Genomic DNA, 6000 nt, shown 5'->3' on the forward strand with positions numbered 1-6000 from the left:
GACAAAGGAGCAGATCTCATAGTAGCCTCCCCCCCCCCCAACTTCATCCTCTATTCACCTGAGGAAAAGCAATTTGACATTGTTGGCTTGCTTCAGTAGATCTTTGTATACTCAAAAAGTTTGTTTCTCCCCGTGCATACATGCTAACTTCACATTTGCACTATCTGACACAGTATGATCTTAGGCACATTTATTTTAGTAAGTCCCATCAAAATAAAATAGTGCTGCAAGTGCTGCTTGTTCTGAGGCAAATGTGTGTATTCATATGAGTTGTGTATTAGATAGGACCCATTTATTCCTTCAAGAGACAGAAAGTATCCTATCTCGCAGTGCTTGTAAATTCACTTGGCAATATATATTTACAACTCAAGTTGCAAAGCCCCTTTTTTGCTGAGGAAACTACAAAATAATTAAATTTCTCAACACTAAAAAAACTGGGTTTACCAGTATATGCATCATATGTGCATCAGGGCCACTTATGTGAACTTTTCCGCTCCTAGCATTAAGGGTGCAATTCTATATACACTTTACTGGAAGTTAAAGAAACAATTGTGGTTTGGTTTGGTTCATGGGTTATTCTAAAAGTGAATGTCTTGTGAAAGAGTTGCTAATTTCCTGTGATGCATCTCATGTAGTCTGAATGAACATTGTGGAATATTTGGAGGGGAGGAGGTATGCCACTCCATCCTGAGATTGCCCAAGCATCAGTTCATCCTCTTAAACCATAGAGCCCTGAGATGCAGGGAAATTAGCCTTCTGACAGTTATCCACTGGATGGAGGAAGAAAGGCGTGGATAAAGACTTTAATAAAGGCTTTATTGCTGTTTTGGGGGACCAGAAGGAGCACTGTAAGTGGCTCAACTGCAGCAGCTGGTAAGTGCCTATCTCTGCAGACACACATACAAAACCTACCGCCTGAACAAAGGAAGTAACAATGCTTGTATAACTAAGCATGGTGCTCTCCATGTTGTTTTAAAGCTGGCTTCCACAAAAGCTATAAATTATGCAAATTGATATGTGAATTCTGTGCATGTTTTCCTGAGAATAAGTCCATTGAACAAAGTAGGGCTTGCTTCTGAATCTACATGCATACAATTAACATTTGCTGGTCATGGAGAAGGACAAGAAATTATGCCCTAGGAGCACTGAAAACTTTATTTGGAAATTCTCTGGCTTCTGAGAGTTCATTAAGAACTGCAGTATTCTTTCAAGCCCAACTAGAAACTTGCTTTTTTTAAAAAAAGAGAGAAAGCTGAAATGCCCAGGATACTGCCTTCTCTGTTCAGTATCATGACCAGCATCCAGTACTGTAGGATACACACAGCCTTTCTTAAAGTCCATGTTCCTAGGGTCACACACAAGCATGAAAAATGTAACATTGCCAGGATTCTGCCATTTAGCTAAGCAGAAGTGTCTATTTTCATCTGTTATGGATGGTCCTTTGTATGTTAGCAAAGTGAGGCAAGGACAACAAATTCTCCCTGTTGTTTTCTGTCTGCTAGCAGGACCTGGAGCTAGTCCTCTGCCTGTGGATGACATCCAGTGCGTTTGCGTTTGTCCCTGCCTTCTAATTTGTTGACTCTATTATACCAATTAAGTACTGACAGTTAGCTGCATATGTACCTTAAAAAAGAAACAGCTAATAATGCCCAGTCACAGCACAAAGAGCTCATAACGCACCTACTCTCAGCAGCCAGAAGCATCATAGCCAGACACTGGAGACCTGTCAGGAGCAAGCATAGACCAATGGTGTCAAATAGTATGGGAAACAGCCTTATTAGAAAAACTAACCAACAAACTGAAACTGACATGGGGACAAATAGAAGAAGACGCCTTCACCCTGGTATGGTTACCCTTTATCACATACACAGCCCAACAAGAACCTGCCAACAGCATTAGAATCAATCTGGCTAACCTGATCCAAAAACACCCACCCAGCCCACTCACACATGAAAACAATTTTCACTACAGCCAAAGACAACCAGCCACACCCTAGCCTAGGCCACCCCCAACCTCTCTCCTCACCAAAGAAATACATGCAATTAGTAAAGAGAACCCACATAAGTGGCACACATACACAAAACAGGAATACAGTAGAAGCATTGCCACCCAACCCACACACACCCTTTACCATCCCCCCTCCACCTGTTTCCCCCTTTTCTTCCTAATGTAATACCAATGTCTCAACAAATGAAACTGATCTGTAGAAAATGTAACTTGAAAAAAGAGGCATAGCACATGCTTTTGTAAACCGGAAAATTTCAATAAAAATATATTTTAAAAGATAAAGAATAAAAAGAAGAAGCTGCCCAATAAGTGTGCAAAAGCACACAAGCAGATTCTCCGTGCACAATTTTTAGTGTAGTTTGCTTGTGCAGTTTTCTGGTTTTGTGCTGCCATTCACTGTGTGTGTGTAGAAACAGTGTAACAGTATTTATAAACCTGCCACCACTTAAAAATCCATTTTGGAAGAACCAGAGCAGCTCCTTTTTTAGTGGTGCAAAATTGTTTTAACTGTGCTCAGCCTTTTAAATATGAAGCTTTGGAGTGCTGTGAGGAAAAAAGGAAGATTTGGATCAGACCCTATCCTACAGCATCTCTGACATCAGACTCATGGACATGGGCATAGCCAGGATTTTTAGTGGGAAGCAGGCTTTTTATTAGGGCCTGCCCCCCACTAATGTATTTTTATTGACTGGGGGGGCAGCAGCCTCTCCCTGCCCCCCCCTCCCGGCTATGCCCATGCTCATGGACCTGAAGGTGTATGACTTCAGCTGTTCCAAATGAGGGACTTTTGGGTGGGGAGAGTAGAGGTGTGCAAACGTATTTTGTCTCCTTTATTATTTCTTGTGTTGAATAAGGAACTGTGTGTGAGAGAAATAACATTCCAAATCAGCCCACACAAAAGGCAAACGAATAGGAAATGGGTCAAATCAAAGACAGGCAACAACAGATAAAATAGCATTGAAAACAGGGATCGCTTCCACTGCTGCTGGATATCTTGGAAGCTGCAGGAGTACAACTCCCATCATCCCTGAACACTGGACAGGCTCTTGTGGGAATCTCTCAATATATTGCTATGGTAAAGACCTTGGGTTGTTTTGCAGTCAGTTCCCTTACTTTAGGGATCATGCTGCACAACGGAAGACCCTCAAGGCCAAACTGGAACCTTTTCTGCAGAGTTGTCCTTCATTACCATCTGCTGCTCACAAACCAGAGGCAAGAGAAAGGTGTGGAAAAGCTGCTGACTGTGAAAACAGATATTTCTCATAGTCCATGCAGTTGGATGTGGAAGGGGGCTTAGCCCACCGTCCTCCAGCCCCTCCTCAATGCAGCCGTCTTATATGACCATGTGCTGATGGTGAGAGCACATACATGCAAGCAGCTGCAGTCGTATTCCTTAGCTCTTCACTCACTTCCTCCAGTTTGCAGGGGCCGATTTTGGTCATATGGCATTCTGAGCATGGACCAAATTTGATTCCCTTCCCCCCCCCCCAAAAAAAAATACTTCTTATTTTCACAATAATTTTTATTTATTTATTTATTTATATTATTTTGTGCCCCCTCAGCTTGGCACCCACACCTCCCTGAATCTGGCCATGGTTTCCCTCTGCATGATCATGAAATGCCATGATTACTTGTGCTTGTGATTCGAGTAGCCTGACTGTGTGAATCAGTCCTCAGATTCAACTTCCTGGTTTGCTTGTTCTCCCAGCTAAACAGATACCTAGAAAACTGCCAGGGCAAAGTGTTCTAGATGAAGTGGAGTGACCTGTTATTCTGAAACAATTATATTTTCCAAGAGAGTTTCATTCAGTAGCCGCCGCATGGAATGTTGCTGAGCACCAGGAGACTTCAGACTGATGTAGGATGGAGCATGGGATGTGAGGTTAAAAAGGAATGCTCTGATAATTTGGCAAAAAAGAAGAAGGGTGGAGCAGGCTGCTACAAGTATGCTAGTTATCATTTCCTCCTCTCATATGATACGATGCTAAATGTATCTTTGCATTTAGCCTGCAGGGTTGTTGCTTTTAAAATGAAAATATCAACCAACTGGGGCATGTGATAATGATCAGGGTCATTGCAGGCATGGAAGGAGAAATTAATTATTTCCTCTGCTACTGTGAAAGCTGCTCTTTGAAATGCAGGGACGGGTCAGCAAACTTTTTCAGCAGGGGGCCGGTCCACTGTCCCTCAGACCTTGTGGGGGGCCAGACTATATTGGGGGGGGGATGAACGAATTCCTGTGCCCCACAAATAACCCAGGGATGCATTTTAAATAAAAGCACACATTCTACTCATGTAAAAACACGCTGATTCCCAGACCGTCCATGAGCCAGATTTAGAAGGTGATTGGGCCAGATCCAGCCCCCGGGCATTAGTTTGCCGACCCATGTGCAGAGACATAGGAAGCTGCTTGACAGCTACCTGGAGTCAGACCATTGGTCCATTCAGCTTAGTACTGTACACACTGTCTGGCAGCAGCTCTCCGGGGTTTTAAGAGAGGAGACTTTCCTACTTAGGGCTGCCGTGCACCCGGATTTTCCCAGACATTACCAGGATTTCAAAGGCAGAATAGAAATTCCAGGGGGAATTTCCGAGAGGAGGCACTTTGTCCTGGACCTTAGGCAAGTCAATCAAAAAAGTGCTCTTTTTTTCGCATTTTTGGGGTCTTCCTGAAAAAACCTCAGCAACTTCCAGGCAACCCTATTCCTACTCCTACCTAGAGATGAATCCAGGAACTTTCTGCATACAAAGTAAATGCTCTCTCACTGAGCTACGGCCCTCTGGGAGAGTGGGGAGCCCCTCCCCTCCATAGCTGCAAATTTCAGTTTCCTTTCTGGGGCCAATAGAAGGTTGGGGGAGCAATTTTCATAGGGGAAAATAGAGATCATGGGAATTGGTTAAAGCCCCCTTGGAGTTCAATCCAGATAGGGCGCTTCCACAGCCGCACATAAAAAAAAAAAACAGTAACACCATAGGAGCCAATTCCTAGGGGCCCAGGTCCCTTTGGTCTCCCAATAAAATATTTGAAGGGACCGAGCCCCCCCCCCCAAGTTGATCAGCATTACCATTCAAATAGTGTGCATGTGCCACATCATGTGATCAATTATGTGGGGTGGGGCTTACATGACCCCCCCCCATATTTTATTCAAGTTGGCACCCCTGAACAACACATGAATGTGATAACACATTGTGTGCCATTTTCTTCTACCTGAGCCTACCCTGCACATCATTCCTAGGTACATCTCCTCCTAGATACAGAGAACTTGCCAGGGGAGAGAATATGTCTGATCATTCCAGGGAAGTGATGGAGGGTGTCTAAGTAACTACAGGGCTTCATTTCCCAGCCCACTCAAGGTGCTGAGGCCCTCAGTGTCCTGATTGGAAGATGAATAAAGCCTGCCCTTGGTACCTCCATTCATTGGAACCTCCACTTGGAACCTTGAGAGGCAGTGAGGGGATCTGTGGAATCCTGAGCCAATCCTACTGACGTTGTGTGATGACAGCAAGCTTGATCCAGGCCCAAACGCAGCACCAGCCAGGGGCTCATGCAGCAACCATCCAGCCTCCCACCTCTGCCCCAGACTTGCTGCTCTGTAAAGCCCTGTCAGCTGGCAGGCAGTGTTTGGTCCCCTACGTCTAGAGGAACATATATGGACCATTGGTCTGATCAGGCATGATACTTTTTAGTATGTGAATTTTGAGCTCTGCTTCACTCCATGTGAGTGGTTCCATAATTCTGTGCTATAAACCTCAGATCAATTTCCCAGAAACGTTGTACTGCAAATGGAATAAATGTGCAATTTTTTGAAATGTGCATAGCATAGTTAATTTGCACTTAAAAGCAATGATAACCAGAATCGAAGGTTTTTTTAAAATCAAAGTAAAGGAGGTTAATCCAGATTTCTACGAATGGGAAGAGCTGCAATCCTTTGTGTGACTTGCATTAGCCTGAAGATTTAGTAGAATGAGGGATCTTGTACCCAAGTTTATATG

Source organism: Podarcis raffonei, chromosome 4, assembly GCF_027172205.1.
Source record: "Podarcis raffonei isolate rPodRaf1 chromosome 4, rPodRaf1.pri, whole genome shotgun sequence".
NCBI lineage: Eukaryota > Metazoa > Chordata > Lepidosauria > Squamata > Lacertidae > Podarcis > Podarcis raffonei.